Source organism: Eublepharis macularius, chromosome 6 (assembly GCF_028583425.1).
Source record: "Eublepharis macularius isolate TG4126 chromosome 6, MPM_Emac_v1.0, whole genome shotgun sequence".
Classification (NCBI taxonomy): Eukaryota; Metazoa; Chordata; class Lepidosauria; order Squamata; family Eublepharidae; genus Eublepharis; species Eublepharis macularius.
Window position 1 is genome coordinate 129,265,170 of NC_072795.1, and position 20,041 is coordinate 129,285,210.

A 20,041-nucleotide genomic window follows, 5' to 3' on the forward strand; every position below is an offset into this window, starting at 1 on the left:
CTTTTGAGGGCCTTTCTTGTAGCAGGTTCTCCCTTGGTATCTTTCTGGCTTTGTCAATCTGTTTCCTTACTACATCAGATGAGCACTGTAATTCCAAAGGTGTCTGTTGTAGATCCTGCAGCTTGGATATCGGTTGTAATCCCCGCAGTTCTCCAGGCCCAACATGAACGTTAGTACTACTAAAATCGAAAAGAGTCCAGTAGCACCTTTAAGACTAACCAACTTTATTGTAGCACAAGCTTTCGAGAATCACAGTTCTCTTCGTCAGATGCATGGAGGGCAAGAAGAAACTGGTCAGATATATAGGTGGAGAGGGGAGGGCGGAGTAGATGCAAACAGTAGCTTCTGATACGGCTAACTCCTCTGCATCTAGTACTACTAAAAGGAGGGATGCCGCGGCGTACCAACCAGGATGATAAGAACACAAAACTCCTGTGGTAAGAATTAAGGTATTTAAAGTGCACCGTGCAAATAAGCAATTTCAATGTATGATGTAAACACTACTTACAACTCAATCCAGTACAAAATAGACAATGCAACAAATCTTACATAAAGTGCAAATGCAAGATGCATATGCAATTCTTACAAAGTGCAACCATACAATGAAAAGTGCCTTCCACAATACTGCAATTCCAAAATATATATAAGGTACATTTAAGATAAAGTGTACCTTATATATATATAAGGTACCTCTTGATAAAGCCCTGCGAAACAGGAGAATTGCTGGCGCCTGGTGGGTGGTTCTCAGCAGCTTTTGAACCCTGTCTACACCTACGTTGGTGACCCTCCTCTACAGCGTTGCCTCATCATTTCTTATTGAGAAGAACAGAGGGTTAAAAACCAGCCTGCAGAGGCTCTGAGGACTGTACCACACCCCAGTAGGGTAGTGGAAGGACACTCCCTACTCTCTTCTCTTAAGTGTACTTTATATATATCTTGGAATTGCAATATTGTGGAAGGAACTTTTCATTGTATGGTTGCACTTTGTAAGAATTGTATATGCACTTTATGTATGCATTTGCACTTTATGTAAGATTTGTTGCATTGTCTATTTTGTACTGGATTGAGTTGTAAGTAGTGTTTACATCATACATTGAAATTGCTTATTTGCATGGTGCACTTTAAATACCTTAATTCTTACTGTAGGAGTTTTGTGTTCTTACCAACATGATAGTTGGCAACCCTTGATGGAGCTCAGCAGGAATGTCACACCATACAGTCCAACATCCATAGTAGCCATTTTCTCCAGGAGAGTTATAGTTTCGAGATGGTTGTTGTTCTGGAAGAATTCCAGCAGGTTGGTAACCCTGTATGGAAAATTGACTTGGACCGGTGTCTGTCTGAATTTGCACACATGAATGTCGGGATCTGGTGTGGGTGTCACAAAAAACATGAGCTCCCCATAGGAAAGTGGAAGGGACAGAGTGGGGGCCAGCTGCCTGCCTGCGCAAGCGTTCCTTGCAAAGTCATCAATAATGGCTGCCTTCCCCCCTGTGAAGGCACACACATGTGGACGTCCATCATGCCAATATGCTCCGATCTTCCCAAGAGCAGCTCCTGGGAAAAGATCCAGTGCGGTTGCCTCCAATTATAGCCTTCCTGTCACTCTGTTCAGTATAAGGCAGCGGGAAAGCCACTTGGCAGAAGAAGTGTTTGGAAACTGTCAATAGTCAGGCAGACAGCAACTGAACTCCTTTGCATGGCTAGTGTTAGGAAAGGATCTGTAGCTGGGGAAGGAAGATTTAACCAGTGCATTTCTTTAGTTGTTTTTCAGGTTTCTCAAGGCATGGGGAAAGTCTTTGACTTCTTTTCTCCTATTAAAATCAGCTGCCTTTCCCTGCAGTGCCTTGATCTAGATAGCCCAGGAGAGCCTGATCTTGTCAGATCTCAGATGCTAAGCAGGGTTGGCCTTGGTTAATAATTGGATGGGAGCAGGGGTTTTTTTTCTGGGAAAAGAGGTGGTGGAACTCGATGGGTTGCCAGCACAGGGGGCAACTCTTGGTGGGAGGTGGTGCCCCTGGTACCACATGCATGTGTGCAAAGTGCACGCATGCTCCCATTACCACACAATGATGTCACTTTGGGTCAGCAGGAACAAGAGGGGAGTTTTTTTAAAGTTTAAATTGCCCTTGGAGAAAATGGTCACGTGGCTGGTGGCCCCGCCCCCTGATCTCCAGACAGAGGGGAGTGTATATATATCCAGCAACGCGGAGGGCAATCTCAACTCCCCTCTGTCTGGCAATCAGGGGCGAGGCCACCAGCCATGTGACCATTTTCAAGAGGTGCCGGAACTCCATTCCACCACGTTCCAGCTGAAAAAAAGCCCTAGATGGGACACTTCCAAGAAAAAGAAGACCAGGGTTGCAGAGGCAGGCAATGGCAAACCACCTCTGTTAGTTGCTTGCCCTGAAAACCCCACCAGGGGATGCTGTATCAACTATGACTTGAGATCAAGATTTCATTTTTTCCCCTTGTAGTGCATCAGTTGTAGATCTTATGCACAGCAGTCTGGATTCTGGATATATGCTCTGTCTTGAGCATCCTGTGATGGAGTAGGAAGTGATGGTTTAATCACCAAAGAAAGGTAGGCCTGGATTTAAGGATTGTAACTGTGAAGACCTACAATAAGAAGCAGGAGTGATGATGTAGGATTGCCATCTCCAAGCTGGGAAATTTCTGGAGATCTTGAGCGTGTAGCCTGGTGAGGGTGGAGTTTGGGAAGAGGAGGGGCTCCAGCAGGCTATAATGCCACAAAGTCTGCCTTCCAAAGCAGCCATTTTCTCCAGGGGAACTGAGCTCTGTGGCCTGGAGATCAGTTGTAATTCTGGGAGCTCTCCAGCTACCACTTGGAGGCTAGATTCAAAGGAGTTAGCCGTGTTAGTCTGTAGTTGCAAAATAGTAGAGTCCAGTAGGACCTTTAAGACTAACCAACTTTATTGTAGCATAAGCTTTTGAGAACCACAGCTGTGTTCATCACTTACATCTGACGAAGAGATCTGTGATTCTTGAAAGCTTATGCTACAGTTGGTTAGTCTTAAAGGTGCTACTGGACCCTTTTCTATTTTGCACCCGGAGACTAGTAATCTTTGGATGAGGAAGTAGTCTCTGAGCAAGTTCGGAGCTAAAACCCCACACTCTGCCTTATTTTCACTCCCCAGAGGTACTAGTAAATTGCTAGCTCCTTTGGACTATGAACAAAGAGCATTAAAAGGCACCTGGAAAGGGCAGCTAGGGTTGCCAATCTCCAGGTGATGGCCAGAAATCTCCCAGAATTACAATTGATTTCCAGACAACAGAGACCAACTCCTGTGGAGAACATGGCTGCTTCGGAGAGGAAAATCTATGGCATTGTACCCCTAACCCTCTCCTCTCCAAAATCTCCAGGAATATCCCAACCTGGAGTTGGCAACCCTAAACAATCCCCTTTCATCTCTCCCCACAGCAGAGTGGGGAGAGGTGCCCGCTTCAGGGAAAGGCAGTGTTATGGCAGCGATGGGTTGGAGGAAGAATTTTAGGCCTGCCAACTCCAGAAATGCCTGGAGATTTGAGGGTGGTACCTGGGGAGGGCAGAGTTTGGGGACAGGAAGGAGCTCAGTGGGAATATGATGCCATGAAGTCCATCTTCCAAAGGTGCCATTTTCTCCAGGGGAACTGATTCCAGCAGTCTGGAATTCAGTTGTAATTTCAGGAGATCTCCAGGCCCTACCTGGAGGTTGGCAACCCTCCTATGCTAGACTGATCCTCTTCCCCCCCTCCTTCCCTCCCCCCCTCATTTCTTCTCTGCTGCCTTTACTCCACTTTTCTTCTATTTGTAACTGAAAAAAAGGGATGTGTGACTTTTTGGTAAGTGTATCCTGTCCTGTGGGTGAAAATGACTTACTGCCGTCTTTAACGGAGAATTAAACCTTGATTGGTGTACAGTACCGGCAATAAAGCAGCCGAACTGTCTCTATTGGACTACAGAGGCTTCTTTGGTTAATTTTTCTTTGCTTTTCCAGCCACACAGAATAGCCTGAAGTTATGAATGTGACGATAATATACCTGACCACAAAATCCTGCCTTTTAGGGCCATTATGCTATGAATCAAAACCACAAACGGAAGGAAAGCTCAAGGCACAAGTGAACCTTTAGTCAAAGTTAATAAGCATTTCGTTTCCTAAAAGATGGGACCATCCAGTGACATACTTGCAGAGTCCAGAAATGCTATTAGGCCTAGAAGCATCCAAATACAATTTGGCCCAAGGAATTTGCCCTGTTAATATTTTTTAATTAATCAAGTCAGGACCTTCCATCTGGAGGTTCAACAATGACTTGTTAAGAATATCAGCAGGTTTGCAACCTTCTGGGCTTAAAACCTTGGGCTTACTGGGAGCAAAAACTTTGTGTTCACCCAGACAACTGCATTCAGATGTTGCAAGCAATTGGAGCTGGTTTTCATATTCTTAGAGCCAAAACAGACGTGACAAGTTACCTCAATTCAACCTGGGTTTCCTTGCCTCAAGGTTTGATGGGAAGTGTAGGCGTCCTTGCAGGTGCATCGCTGCATTTCTCCTTCCCCTGCTTGCGTGGCCCGGAAATACATAGCCGCATGTGCTCTGCCTCCCCCCCCCACCGTCACACTGAGCGTCACTTCATCTCCCCCCCTCCCTCGTCTGGCCCAGTCCCCGCAGTTCTGGGCTGTGTGGCTTCTGGTGGGGGCCGGGCGAGTGAGGGGGAGATGCAGCATGCTCTGGGAGCCTTTCCTCCCGCTCTCCCGGTGCAGCCCGGTGTCGCTCTGTGGGGGCTGAGCCAGGCAAGGGGGGGAGTTGCCTCCCTCCGTTGCACTGAGCATCACTTCATCTCCCCCCCTCACCTGGCCCAGCCCCCACAGAGCGACACCGGGCTGCACTCGGTGCTTCTTGCAAAAGAGTCCAGTAGCACCTGCATCTGACGAAGAGAACTGTGATTCTCGAAAGCTTATGCTACAATAAAGTTGGTTAGTCTTACAGGTGCTACTGGACTCTTTTTGATTATTTCATTTATACTTCACCTTTATCCCCAGGTGGGACTCAAAGTGGCTTACATTGCAATCTTCTCTTTCATTTTATGCTCACAACAATCCTGTGAGGTAGGTTAGGTTGAGAGTGTGTGACTGGTTGAAGGTCACTCAGCAAGCTTCTGTAGCAGGTGAGGGATTTGAACCCGGTTCTCCCAGATCCTAATCTAGCTCTCTAGCCACTACACTATACTCCCCTCTTTATTTCTGTGTAAATATCAGATTTTTCATTAGCTGCATGCAGAAGGACTCTTTTGGATTGGGGCAAGTGTTTATAGAAGTACAAACCACTGGCAGAAATTTGATTAACTATCTTATTTAAAGAATAAGGGGACAGCAAACAGGGTTTGGAATTGCTATATAGTTGCTTTTATGCATTGAATTACATTAGTAGCTGTGATGTGAGTTATATAATAATTGGGTTACCTGCCAGATCACATCAAAACCCATTAAAATATGGATGAAACCCTTTATTTTGGCACTTCTGCACACAGAAACATACGCCACTACAAAGCAGGTGAGATTTACTGATGGACTTCAATGGGGAATATGAAATTTAAATGGTGATGAGCAAACTTCCACAAGCAAATCAGAACAAATGGACTAAGAATTGTTACGTGATTCGATGAAACCCACGTGCCTTGGGAACTGTTTGTGCAGAGAGGGTCTCTTTAAAAAACGATAGATCAGAAAAAAAGAAGACGAAAAGCAGGCAACTGCAGGAAATACTGATGACGTCTGGATTTATGGATTAAGAACCACGAACAATAGAAAAAAGAGGGCTTTTATGTTTAACTTAGAATAAGTGAGATTCTGAAAATGATCTATATTTGTGGCGGAGAAAATCGGAACTCAATCCGTAGTTTCGTTTTAAGGGTTTCTTTTTCTTTTTTCACTTGTCCATGTATTATTAGTGTGTCTTCTTTTTAGAATGTTTTTTATCCTTTATGTTTGTTGTGTGTAGTCTTTTACGTTATTGTTTATAGTTTAAATAAAGATCGTCCTGATACTTGAGTCAAGAATAAAGTTAATGCTACAGGGGAAAAAATGAACGAAAATACTGAAACGAAATGAGGGCGAAAACTCTTTTCCCCTGTCTTTCGTTCCTTCCTTCCTTTCGGTTACCAAAAGTTCTGACGGATGCATTCACAGACGGGGGAGGGGCGTTGGGCAGAATGGAGGACAGCTAAGGGTGGATGCTGGCATGCTGCCCATCCCACCCACCCCCCCACGCCCGCCCAAGCAGCTGCGCTGACTCTTCATCTGGGCCCTTCAACTCTTCCCGTGGCTTTGTTCAGGGACTTGAGCGTTCCTGGGTCAGCCAGCCACCAGAAAGGAGAAGCGTTCCTTTCTCTATCTGCAGGGGCATGCATGCTTGGCTTTAGGCAGTTTCTGACACTTTGGGACAGAGCTGGTGACAGCTTTCTCAGTTACTTTTCTTCACCTCGTTTTACCTTGCAATGCCATATAACAAATCTGCAAATGGGATGGGAGGTTAAAGCGTTTGCTCCAACATTGCAATTAATCCCCGGACAACAGGGATCAGTTCCCCAGGAGGAAATAAAGAGTCCAGTAGCAGCCTTCAGACTAACCACCTTTCTTGCTACAGATGCATCTGACGAAGAGCGCTGTGGTTCTCGAAAGCTTATGCTGCAGATGCATCTGACAAAGAGAGCTGTGGTTCTCGAAAGCTTATGCTACAGATGCATCTGACGAAGAGAGCTGTGGTTCTCGAAAGCTTATGCTGCAGATGCATCTGACAAAGAGAGCTGTGGTTCTCGAAAGCTTATGCTACAGATGCATCTGACGAAGAGAGCTGTGGTTCTCGAAAGCTTATGCTACAGATGCATCTAATGAAGAGAGCTGTGGTTCTCGAAAGCTTGTGCTACAGATGCATCTAACGAAGAGAGCTGTGGTTCTCGAAAGCTTATCCTACAATAAATTTGGTTAGTGCTACTGGACTCTTTACTATTTTGCATCTACAGACTAACTCCTCTAGATCTATGACCGGGAAAAAGTGACTCCTTTGGTGGGTGGACTCTATGGCGTTAAACTTCGCCTTCCCCAGGCTCCACCCTCGTAATCTCTAGGAATTTTATGACCCGGGACTGACAACTCTAGCATTTGCCAAAGCCAGCCGGGGGAGTTTGAAGCGCTACAAAGGGAAGCAAGACCAGGCACACCACTATGTGGATTTCTTTTCCTTGCTACAGCCCATCTCAGCAACCTGCCCCCACAAAAGCCGTGCTCATCAGCAACTGCGCAACTCCAGGCAGGATTCCAGCTGTACTTTATTCGTGCCCTAAGAAAGTTCACCTTCCCTTGGTCTGCCTATTATCTAATACCATCGAGCAGCCTTCCAAATGAACCTCAACGCTGGGAAGGCAGAAGGCCGCTTTTTTGATTGGCTTCTGAAGGGCAGTTGGGCAGGACTCTGCCACCCAGAAGGCCACATGCGATGTGTCCGTCCAGCCCCTTGATGATGAAATGTGCTATTTATGAAATGACGCCGCTGAGACAATCATGTGCGTTACTCATGGGCACATTTTTGGACTATTATTTTTAATGATGACTTTCGTGCAAACATTTTCACCCGCCACCTGATGGTATAGAAATGTCGTGGTTTTATGGTTTGAATCACCCTTGGGGCCTGGCCAGTCACAGAACATAATATGCTGTCATTTTGCTATCTCTGAAGCCCTGCCAGCGGCAAAGCTGCGTGTAAAAATAGCCGATGAGTGCCTGTCTGTTACTCGACACTGCACGGTCATTCCAACACTTCTGTTTGCCTCTTCCCAACCATCTTTGACAGTTGGTCTCTCCTTCCCAGAGACATATTTAAGTATGTTTCACTGAGTTCGGGCTCCTTGCTCTCTTTAATTTCCCCTCTCTAGGCAGGTCTGGGGGTGGGGGGCAAAGGTTTTGTCTCCTTTGGCTTTGAAAACCATGGCTCTCTTTCCTTAGAAGCCAAGCTCAGAGAGGATATGACTTACAGGAAGTGTGAGCAGTAAACAGGACTGAGAAATGAAATATGCAGCGAAGTGGGCTCGGCTGAAGAGAGCACTATGACCTTTTGTCTCTGATCAGAGAACCTGGATACGGAAGGTGAGCAGATGGGAAAGAAACAACGGCAGGGTGTTGGAAGCGGGGAGTGCCGTAGTGTTTAGAAGGGCAGGCTGGAAATGCATAATTGGCAAGCCGATCTTATTTCTCCCCCCCCCCATTAACCAAAGTTAGGCAGACCTCGTTCCTCTTGCTCAGGACTACAGCAGAATATCTGTACATGGAACTGACCTCCCTCTAAATTACCCAGATAATGTAATCGAATACGAATGAAGGTTGCAATCCTATGCAAGCAACGTTAGGAAGCAGGAAATTCTTATCGCGTCTATTAATTGTGTTCGGTTGTATTCATAAAAAGTGTGTTGGACCTGTTCAATCTGGTAGCAGAGAGGGATCCTCCCCATAAAGAACGGTGTTGACTTATACCCAGCTGTAATATACAAGCAAATGAGCAGTTCCGTTGGGTTTAGAAAATCCAAATGATAGTAACTAACTGAATGGTGCATATATAGATTTATTTGTAATCTGAGCAGGAGAAAGATTTGGCTGTTCTGGCAGTGAAGCAAGGGACAAGTGAACTGGCAGCTGAGAGGTTTTATTTTTGTATGGCTACAACTCTGGCTCCGATTCCTATTGGAAGTCTCAACAGGTTTGCTTAGCGTTATTGTCCTAAACTATCCTGAAAGGAAGACTGGAAAGAGTCATGGGCCAGGGAATTTTATTCCATTGAATGGATCTATGACACACACAAGAATCTAAGACAATCCACTTTTTTTTCTCAGACCAAAGGCCCACACAACCTTCACTCTGTATCCAATGGGCAGGCGTCCAACAGGTAAAGTACAGGCTAGGGCTGAAAGGTCCCCTCAGTCTCTGATGCTTCAGGGACAGAGCTGGGAGCTGAATGGTAGTGCCTTCATAGGTTGGGAGATCAGGTTCTGCCTTGTTGGTTGATGGGGATGGTTCTAGGTGAAGCTCAATGGCGTGGGGTCGGGCAAGGAGGCAACGCTTGGTGGGGCCAGGTGCCTCAAGGTAGGGCTTGATGCCTGAGGGAGACAGCTCGCTGGAAAAGGCCTCAAGCACAAAACTGCTTATCTTCCATCCTGAGATTTTTCATTTTCTCCCTGGAGACCCCAAGAAGGGGTCTAAAACCCTAAAATTCAGCAAAGTTTTAAGGATTGCAGGTGAGCAGGAAGGCAAGAAAGAAGCAGGGCAGGATCCAAGGATAAAGACAGTAGCTGAAGCTGCAGACTAGAGATCTCTACAAGAGGGAAGGAGGCAGGGAGGCAGGCCTTAGAAAGTTGGAGCTTCGAAATCAGATACTCTCGTTGGTTAAACAATGATACGGGACTGGCAGAATTTGGAACTCGACGGCAGGGTTATGCAGGAAACTGAGAGAGTCCCGCCCTTTCCTACGGCCAGGGCAAGGTCCTTGATCCTTCAAAGAACTACAGTTGGGTCCTTGGTCCTGCCGAGATGCAGAGGTGGCCTTCTTCCTGAGGGAGGCTGGAGTGCAGGAGGCCCCAAGCTGCCGAGCATGCGCCCCTCTGCCTGGTCCGGTCCTCCCTTCTGGCCCTCTGTCTTCTCCAGTCCCAGGCCCACTCAGGAACTTTTGAGTTGCTTTCACCAAGGGAACCTGGCCAGGAGCCTGACGTTGGAGATAGGGTTGCCAGCTCCGGGGGGGGGGGGATATACCTAGAGATTTTAGGGGCGGAGCTTGAAGAGGGTGGGGCTTGGGGAGGGGCTGGAGTTCAGAAGGTTATAATCCCACGGGCCTCACTGTCCAAAGCAGCCATTTTCTCCAGGGGGACCCAACTCTGTCATCTGGAGATCAGGGGTAATTCCGGGAGATCTCCAGCCGCCACCTGGAGGTTGGCAAGCCTAGTGGGAGAGAAGGCACGAGGTCTTCGTGAGGAGCTTCTGGAGAGCACACAGGCCTTAGGCCTAGTGGAAACCATTGGAGGATCCTCTTCTGAGGAGACTTCCGAGGAATCTTCTCCTCATGCTCTGGCAGGGCTGGGGCAAGCCACGGCAAGGTCGGACCCTGAGGTCTGGCAGCGTTAGTGCAGTTGGAGCCAACAAAGGCCCGGCAGGAATGTGCATTCTTCCTTGACTCCCAGCATGGTGCTGCCTCTCAAGTCCCACAGCTATGGCAACCAGACGGCAGCTGTAGGCAGTCCCTGAGGCACAGCACAATCTCTGCTTGTGTCCCAAGCCACCCCTGCCTCTGGACTGCATGCGGGACAGTTGCTCCACCTGATGCTGTGCCCTCCCTTGCTCCCCCAACAGCTGAAGCAGCAGCAGGGTTTTTTTTCAGCGGGAACGCGGTGGAACGGAGTTCCGGCACCTCTTGAAAATGGTCACATGGCCGGTGGCCCCGCCCCCTGATCTCCAGACAGAGGGGAGTTTAGATTGCCCTCCGCGGAAGGCAATCTCAACTCCCCTCTGTCTGGAGATCAGGGGGCGGGGCCACCGGCCATGTGACCATTTTCGCCAAGGGCAATTTAAACTTTAAAAAACTCCCCCCTTGTTCCAGCTGACCCAAAGTGACGTCATTGTGCGGTCCTGAGTTCCACCACCTCTTTTCCCAGAAAAAAAGCTCTGAGCAGCAGCCATGGAAAGTGTGGTGACTGGTTCGTGCTGGGAGACCAAGTTTCCGATTCCCATTCTGCCACCGATGTTAGCTGGGTGACCTTGGGCCAGTCTCTCTCTCATACACACACACACAGTTGGTTGTGTGGATAAATTTGGAAAGAATGTTGTTGGCCACTTTGGTCCCTATCGGGGACAAAAGTAGAGCATAAATATCTAATTAAATAAAACCCACTACCCTGCGAAGCAATTAAAGACCCCTTATTCGTCTTTCTATGGCCATGGAAGCTGTTTCCCATATGAAGACGATATTCTACATTATGGAACAAAAGAACTTATCCTGACAAATTTTTACACCAGTTAACCCAGTTTCAGCATTTGCTCTGGCCCACACACAGTTAAGCCCTGACCTGGTTAGCACAAGTGAGCCTGATCTTGTAGGAAGCTAAGCAGGGTTGGCCTTGGTTAGTAATTGGATGGGAGACCCCCCAATGAAGACCAGCGTTGCATGGGCAGGCAATGGCAAACCGCCTCTGTTAGTCTCTTGCCATGAAAACTCTGCCAGGGGTCGCCATAAGTCAGCTATGGCTTGAGGGCATTCCCCACCACCACACACAGTTAAATTCTTGAAGTCTTCTGTGTGGCTCACAATGGCCTTGGTCGTCTTTATCAAATAGCTGCCTGGCAGACAATGCTTGCTCCTAGAGGCGAGCAACCAAAGTTGAAGGTTATGGCAGGGACTGCGGAAGAAATAGCTGAAGCTCAAGCAGGCGTCTTGGAAACTAAACACCGTGTCATGCCTGCTTCGCAGAACATCTGCCTGGTCTTGCCTGAGTTGGCTCTGATTATGTCTGCTTTGGTGATGGCTAAAGTTGTGCTACCGGCTGTTTGCAACAAGGAAGCAGAGCCGTTCAGGACCCAAAGCACAGAGCATGGCCAGAAATGGGGGTTGCAGTCAGCAACGGACCTCCAGGTGATCTATGCTTTAGCAGCAGCTCTGCCACAGATACCTTGGTGCCCAAGGGGGCTTGGCTTCTGGGTGCCACTGTGTGTATGTGTAGTGTTTCTTTTGACCAAGCTTGAGAAGGAGGGTTGCCAGCCGACAGGTGGTGGAGGAAAATCTCTCGGAATTACAACTGATCTCCAGATGACAGAGATCAGTTTCCCCTGGAGAAAATGGTTGGTTTGGAGGATGGACTCTTAAGTTATAACTTGCTGAGGCCTCTCTCCTCCCCCAACCTCACAATCTCCAGGCTTCACCACCTAAATCTCCAGGAATTTACCAACCTGGAGATGGCAACCCGATCGACAGGATCACCAAGGCATCTGGCACAGGGGCCATGGGCAGCTGTGGAAGCAGGACTAGGTGTTACTCTGTATGCTGTAGCTTGGGTGGGGTCTATGCAGATGCTCGCAACTGAGAGCCAAGCTACAAGTGAGACCTGACACAGGTTGGACACTTGTCCACTTCCCTCAAGTTTTGATGGGAAATGTAGGTGTCCTGGTCTTGCAGCTGTAATGGAGAGCCAAGCTGTAAAACTACATTTCCCATCAAACCTTGAGTAAGATGACAAGTGTCCAACCTGTGTAAGGTATCACTTGTAGCTTGGCTCTGAGTTTGGTGTACCGTATGGCAATCGTGTGGTGATCCTATTCTAAAGGTTTGGGGGAGCCATGTCTGTGGTAGGAAAGTGAACAAGGGTCTGAGGGAGCCCGCCTGCATGTGTCAGGGTCCAGATTCGGCCCTTGTAGATCCACTGAACCAGTTGGTTAGAAGCAGCAGGCAAGCCAAGCAGCATTGTCCCTGGGCTGGGCCAGCAACCTGGACTCGACCCCTGCCTGGCATGCGCCTGCCTTGTCCTGTGTGTGAGTTTTCCCTCCGCCTCTCTTTTGATGGGCCGTTCTTGCTTCCTTTGGCCCCATGATGTGCCTCCTTCAGGCCTCTCTCCTTTCCAGTTTCTGGGGCCAAGGTAGAGTTGCCAGCCTCCAGGTGGGGTGTTGAGATTAGGGTTGCCAGTCCCTCCCGGCACGGGTACCAGCTCCTTGTACTTACCTCTTGTGGTGGGAGATGTGTGCGGGCTCCCACAAGCATGATGACATCACTTCTGGGAAGTGACATCATCATACAGCCCCTGGAAGCACGCCCACGCTCTGCAGGGACTCGGATTGGGGCCACTGCGGAGTGTGGGAGCTCTCCTACGTGCCACAGCGGTCCAAAACAGGCCCGTTGCAGCCCAAATGGGGCTCATTTCAGGCCCTTTGGCATGGATTGGGCCTGTTTGGGCCTGGATCAGGGCCACTGTGCAGCACGGGAGCACTCCTGCGCTCCACAGTGACCCAAAATGAGCCCAATCTGCACCAAAATGGGCCCCAAATGAGCCCGATTTGGGCCCAAATGGGCCTGTTTGAAGCCACTGCAGTGCGCAAGAGCACTTTCTTGCTGTGCAGCAGCCCCAATCCGGGCCAAAACAGGCCTGATCCAGGCGGCTGCTGTGCTGAGGAGTGTGTAGCACTGCAGGGGAGCACGCACGGAAGGTGTGCACCCCCCACTGGCCAGGTAAGTGGGGGCGGGGTGGGGGGGCAGGAACAGGGGATCCCCCACCCCTGCCATGGGTCTGGCATCCCTACTTGAGATCTCCCCAATTTACAACCGATCACCTGCCTGCTGTCAGATCAGTTCCCCTGGAGAAAATGGCAGCTTTGGAGGGTGGCTATGGCATTATATCCGGCTGAGCACTCTCCTCTCCCCAAACCCTGCCCTTCCCAGGCTCCACCCCCCAAATCTCTAGGAATTTCCCAATTCAGAGTTGGCAGCCCTAAGCCAGGGCCTACTTGGCCCCATTTCTTCCAGTCACTGTCCTTTAGGGCCTGCTTCCCAGTTAGGGTTGCCTGGTCTTTATTCCCCCTTGGTAGGACGTGAGAACCCAGTACTCACTGGAGTGACAATCCGGAAGTGATGTCATTGCCCCAATGACAGAAGTACTCCTGTGGGTGGTGCAATGACATCACTTCGGGGAGAGACATCATTGTGCCCTGTCGGAGCATGCCCACTGCGAGTTTGTTTGGTTGCCTGCCAGAAGTGAGCAATTGCTGTGCAGTTTGCCACCACCCGGCGATTGCCAGTGATCGGTGAGCAATGGGGTAAACTTCCAGGAGTTTGCCCATCATTGGTGGGCAACTAGGTACCCTATCCCCAGTGCCTCCTCATCGCCAAACACTCAAGTTGCCAGGTCCCCCTACCCTAAAACCAAAGGGGCTGGGAGGGTTTCTGGCAGGGGGCACCACTTTGCACGCCTACAAAGTGTGTGTGTGTGAGAGAGAGTGCATTCCATACTTTCCTGATGATGTCACTTCCGGTTTAAACTGGAAGCAATTCAGTTTGCAAACATTCATTGGGCACAGAAGTAAGTTTCTGGTCTGTATGGCTGCAGGGGAAAAAAGGGAGATGGGTGGTTGTCTGGCACAGAAAGGCAAAACTGGGACTGTTTTGGTCAATGACAAGAAAGGGAAGTAAAGAAGAAGCTGTGGACTAGAGTCTCCAATTCCAGGTATAGAAGTTCCTGGAGATTTGAGGGTGGAGCCTAGAGACAGTGCAGTTTAGGGCGGGGAGAGACCTCTATGGGGTATAATGCCACCCTCCAAAGCAGCCATTTTCTCCAGAGGAACTGATCTCTATGGTCTGGAGATCCGTTGTAATTCTGGGAGATCTCCAGACACCACCTGGGGGCTGGCAACCCTAGGGGTAGGATGTGACCCTTTCCCTGCTCGTTTTGGCCAAAATTGCAGAGTGACTGGAGTAGAGTGCAATAATTTTGCAGCCACAGCATGTGTGCACATTCAGCCAGCTCTGGGGTGTCATTTTGAACAGAGGCAGATGACAATCGCCATTGACTTGTGCTGGGGCTTAGTCCTGGGCCTGGAACCTCTTCTGCAATTCTCAGCACTGGAACATGGCGGAACAGTGCGCCTTGGGCACGTGCAGAGTTCTCTCCTTTCTCTAATGCGGTCCGCTTTGTAGATGGTTTGAAGCTGGTGGTTCTCAGACAGTCTGGGCACAAGGAAGGAATATGGGGAGGGAATAACAGTGCAGGGGGAAATGTGTGAGCACGCAGAGCAATTCCATCTTCCTTCTCCTTTCTCCCTTTCCCCCCTTCCACTTATCTATCATCCTGTGTTACAAGAAGGCACGTAGCACACTTAATCCATAGTGGCTCACCTCCAAGGTGAAGTGATCCACTCTTTTTTCACCCTGAGTGGGAACACAAAGTAGCAATTGAAGTATATTATGAAATAGGGAATCACTGTGAAGAGATGCCAACTCCTTCCTCATGGATCTGCCCGAGAAAGCCTGCAGCTATAAGCCCCTTTTTCCAGACTACGGGCCAAGCTAGAAGTGACGAATGACACTTGAATGGCAAGTGAACAGACTCAGGTGTATTCCTCCCTGTTCACTTGCGCTCCACTTGCGCTCCACTTGATCACTACAGTCGAGTGGAGTGCAAGTGGAGTGCAAGTGAACAGGGAGGAATACACCTGAGTCTGTCCACTTGCCGTTCAAGTGTCATTCGTCACTTCTAGCTTGGCCCTACTATATACCCAGGGCCAGCCAGCAAAAATTGTGGCCTCCCTGCCTGGAGTTGCAAATTCTGGGTTCAGAAAATTCCTGGGGATCTGAGGGGAGTGCCTGGGGATGATGAGGATTGGAGAAGGGGGAGAGCTCAGTGGGGTATAATGCCATAGAGTCCACCCTCCAATGCAGTCCTTTTCCCCAGGGGAACGGATCTCTGTCTTCTGGAGATGTTGTAATTCTGGGAGGTATCCAGGCACCACCTGGAGGTTGGCAACCCTACTCCTGACCCATTTTTGTCCCACCAAATGCTTGGCATTCCCCACCCTGTTTTGACAGCCATAGAAGGTATATGAGTCCTGCTTGATTGGGTTTCCTTGGTGAGTCACGGATATGATCCCAAAGTTGTGCAATAGTAAGGGAGATCCTACTCTATGATATTTGTTAGGTGAATGCAGAGGTTTATCTGGAAGTTGACGTTGCTTGATCTCTTGAGGATCATTCCAGGGGGCGGGGGAGACTGAGGAGGGACAGGCAGATTGAAAAACACTTGGTTCAGGTAAAGTGAAGAATATGAAAGGGGTAGAGAATGGCACAATCCTGCCCTTCTCCTTTCCATCTTCTGTTTGGGTTTGGGCTCTCCGATGGTCTGGTGATTTAGATTCACAGTAGTGTTGCATAGTGGCTACAGCGCCGGACCAGAATTGAAACGATCTGGATTCAAGCCCTGCCCCCTGCCAGGAAGCTCATTGGCCAACCTTGGCTCAGCCATTCTCTCTCAGCCTAACCTACCTCATAAGGCTGTTGTGAGAACAAAACTGAAAGTGTAGAGAACTGCGTATGCTTCCCTGAAGTAGAAAAAGGAAGGTGGGGTTTTTAAAATGTGTCGACACACAGTGCGTGGCTTTGTGCAAGTTGAGAGGTTTGTTTTGTTTTATTTTACAACTAGCATTTATGTATGTATGTATGTATGCATGCATGCATGCATGCATGCATGCAGGGGTCATTTCATAGAAAAAGAGCTGCAGGAACTCATTAGCATAACTCATTAGCATATGCCACGCCTCTTGCCATCGCCAGAAGTGTGTTATTAGTATAACTGATGCATATGCCACACCCCCTGACAGCACCTATTCTGGCTGTTTTGGACCCAATCCTGGCCATTCAGGGCCGAAATTGGGCCCACAATGGCAAAAAGGGGCCCAAAATGGTCAGGATGAGCGGGAGAGTGATCCACCACCCGTCAGAGGCCCGATCCGGGCCGCTTCGGCCCCAATCCAGGCTGAAACAGGCCCAAATGGCCAAGAGTCAGGTGGGCGGGGCCACCTGTCATGTGACCTCTTTGGGGAACTGCTGGAACTGCGTTCCCCCTCAAAATGAGCCCTGTATGTAGGTATGTATGTCATTTATAGTCCGTCTTTCTCACTGAGACTCAAGGTGGATTACGTAGTATGAGATTAGTACAATCAGTATCAAGTACATTTCATAAACAATACCGCAGGGTAAATAGATACAAGTTTAAAAGACATAGTATTAACAAGAATCCAATACAGAATAGAAAAAAATATTGAAGCAGAAATACTGATGCATGAGAGAGAACTGCAGTAATAAGTAACTAACAAAAATTCAAGCCGCGAAATCTTACTAAATGACGTTTACAATCGTCAATAATAAATGCCAATATAAAGCAAGTAAACTGGTGTCTTATTTTTACCTTCAGCAAAAAAGTATGTACTTCTATATAGTCATATACAATTAATTCAACTACAGGGTTTATATTCTGTACCAACAAGGAGAAAGCCTCTTAAAGTGACATGTACATATATAAACCATTTATATAGAGGTTGCTTCTCCGATTGTAAAGTGCTAGTGCTCCAATATATAAACCAATGCAAAATCCATTTATAACATATTGTACAGAAATCCATAAAGTGCAAATTGCAAAGAAAGCACCTCTATAGTACATGTCTCAAGAAGTCAAAATGTCATACAGTTCACCATTCATGTGTACTCTTTCCTTGTAGGAGCTAAGAACAGGGCTGGTTCGCCCATTGAGCATGTTCTGGCAGCGTGGGGCAGCTGAGCGGGCAGCCTCTCGTTCAGTTACTCTGCAGGCCAGGCACAGCCTGCGGGGAGGGTGGCTGGCTGCGCCTGGCCCACAGAGCAACTGAACGGGAGGGCTGGAAAGCCCCTCCCCCATGCGCGCGCCAGTCCCTGCATGATGATGTCACAGGCAGTGACATCATCATGGAGGCCGGTGCACACGTGCACATGTGCGCACATGCGCGTGCATGCACAGAAGCAGCATTAAGCCGCCTCACGTGCTGGTGACGCTGCTGGCTAAGAGTCTATGAGTAAAAGTTCAAATTGGAAATTCCACGGATGACTATGATAGATAATTCTATAGATGGTTTTGACTGATGATTCCGACAGGGCATCTAGATCTGAAATAACCTGTTTCAAGAGAATTCTTTGTCAAGGCATCAGAGTCAGGTATCCGAAATGTCATTCATATGCATAGAAGTAGCATCCAGTATGTAGGCCAGTATTGCTGAGATCAAGAAGCCGCAGGGAGTTCAGAGACGGGGTAAGATTTGAGCTGGGGATCTGCGGGTCTTTCTGACTTGTAGCCGCAAGGCAGCATCAGAGCCACGCAGCTGGTTCCTTCAGTCAGCGGCATCGAATGGGCAATTGGCTTGCAAATCCTCCTGAGTTCTGCTTCAGGCATGTGAAGAAGCAAAACCTGCAGTTGCTTTTGTCAAGAGTCCATTGGCAATGTTCAGGAGGGCTTCCTTCTGTAAATAACAACAGCATCCAATTTATATACCGCCCTTCAGAACAACTTAACATCCACTCAGAGCGGTTTACAAAGTGTCTTGTTATTATCCTCACGACAATCACCCTGTGAGGTGGGTAGGGCTGAGAGAGCTCTGAGAGAGCTGTGACTGACCCAAGGTCATCAAGCAAGCTTCAAGTGGAAGAGTAGGGAATCAAACCTGGCTCTCCAGGGCCAATTCCAGACGGCCCCCTGCCTCGCGAAACATCGCGCGTCGTCGCGCGTCGTTGCGCAGAAAACGCGAAATATCGCGTTTTCTCGCGCGAGGTCGCGCAAAACTCGCGCGAGAAAACGCGATATTTCGCGTTTTCTGCGCAACGACGCGCGACGACGCGCGACGTTTCGCGAGGCAGGGGGCCGTCTGGAATCGGCCCAGATTAGAGTCCTGCCGTTCTTAACCACTGGCTCTCTGAAACACTCCTAGAATCCATAGTGTGGTTCCATCAGTAAGGGCCAGCTGCAAAGGAAGTCAGCAGAGCACAGGGGCACTCTTAGTGATTCTAGGGCTCTTGGCAAAAGTCCTGGACAGGGCCACCATGGAGGACAGGCTGAAGAAGATGAGCAGGACCACCAGTGAAGCACCAGGAAGGAGTCGGTATCCCACTCTTTCATGAGTGTCCACAGTGCTGCCATCACCTTGGAAGCACCCAGAGGGACAGGCTTGAGAGAGATCCACCAGGGAGTCCAGGTTGCTGTTTTATTCTGGGGGAGGGAGGATGATGATGGAGGCTGGGCTTTTACCTATGGGTGGCACAGAGTATTGGGCACTTCATTTAGCCAACTCCCCACCAGGGCCAAGACAGTGATGGCCCGAGCAGGCAGGAGCCGCCAGCATCATGGTAGCTGGCTGCCCGATCCCCAAATGGGGCAGGCAAGAATGGCTGCCACCAAGAGGAAGCGGTGCAAACTCCGAACAGGTAGGGATCCTAGGTTCCACAATGGAGCACCTGCTCCCCACCATCACTCACCTGGTCAGAAGAGGGGGGGCGTGGGAATGGTCCTCCTGGGTGCAATCTTGGGCTGGCATAACAATGTCAGTTCCTGGGAATGATGCCACTGCGTCGCCACCCCAAGTACGCTCCAACATTTCTCAGCGGGCTGTTTTGGGCCCCAAATGGGCTGAATCAGGCCCACTTGGGGCCGAAATCAGCCCACTGAGAAACACGTGTGTGCTGGAAGCAGGAACCTGCTTTTTTTCCCCCTGCTTTGGAGGTGGGGGCAGGGCTATATGTTGCCATCTCCACCCCAGTGCTTCAGCCCATGACCAAGCTCCTAGGCCTTGAACAGTTGGCAGCAAACTTCCCTTTTCTCTGCAACTATTCAAGGTACTGAAGTTCTGTGGTTCCAGGTTTCCAAGGAAGTCCAAGGTCATCATTAAGCTACTAGAGTACAGTTTTCCACCTTTACTTACACCAAGTTTTCCCCAAGGTACAAACCAGTCCCCAGCTGGCTGGTCACTTTTCTTCCGCTCCTTATGCAAAATGTTGCTTTCCAGGCTCAATGCTAGGCTGTGTGCTGAGAAAATTTTCATTATAATTTTGAATCTGGGCTCTGGGGGAATTTTTTTACTGCGATTTCTTATTTCCAGGTAGGGCAGCACCAGTTTGGGAATTCAAATCTGTATGGGTTGTGGGGGGGGGAGTGTCTGGAATGTAGGGCCATTATTTTCAATGGGGGATGTATATGAGGGTCTGGGGCAGCTGTTTATAAAGATAATAGCGCCAAATTTGCTCAGAATCCAATCCTTCCTCTTATCTTTAGACTTGCTAAGTTTCAAGCCGATTGAACAAAGGGGTTTGATTTTACTGAAGTCGGGCTCTCTCTCAGCAGGCAAGCTTCTCTTTCTGATTCCTGTGGGGGAGAGGGAAGGCAGTCAAGTGGCAGTCTAGCAAAACAGTACCAACAGGCCATCATCATTAAAAAAGAAGCAAAACCTGCATTCATTTAA

The 20,041-nt window shown here is 48.9% G+C and overlaps 1 long non-coding RNA gene across 1 annotated transcript; it reads left to right on the top strand.

The window, feature by feature from the left end:
- The first annotated feature begins 7,819 nt into the window (after nucleotides 1-7,819).
- LOC129331764 (uncharacterized) lies at nucleotides 7,820-20,041 on the top strand. Its single transcript, XR_008597287.1, has 3 exons — nucleotides 7,820-7,877; nucleotides 8,000-8,140; nucleotides 19,855-20,041. It is a non-coding gene; the product is annotated as an uncharacterized LOC129331764 (long non-coding RNA).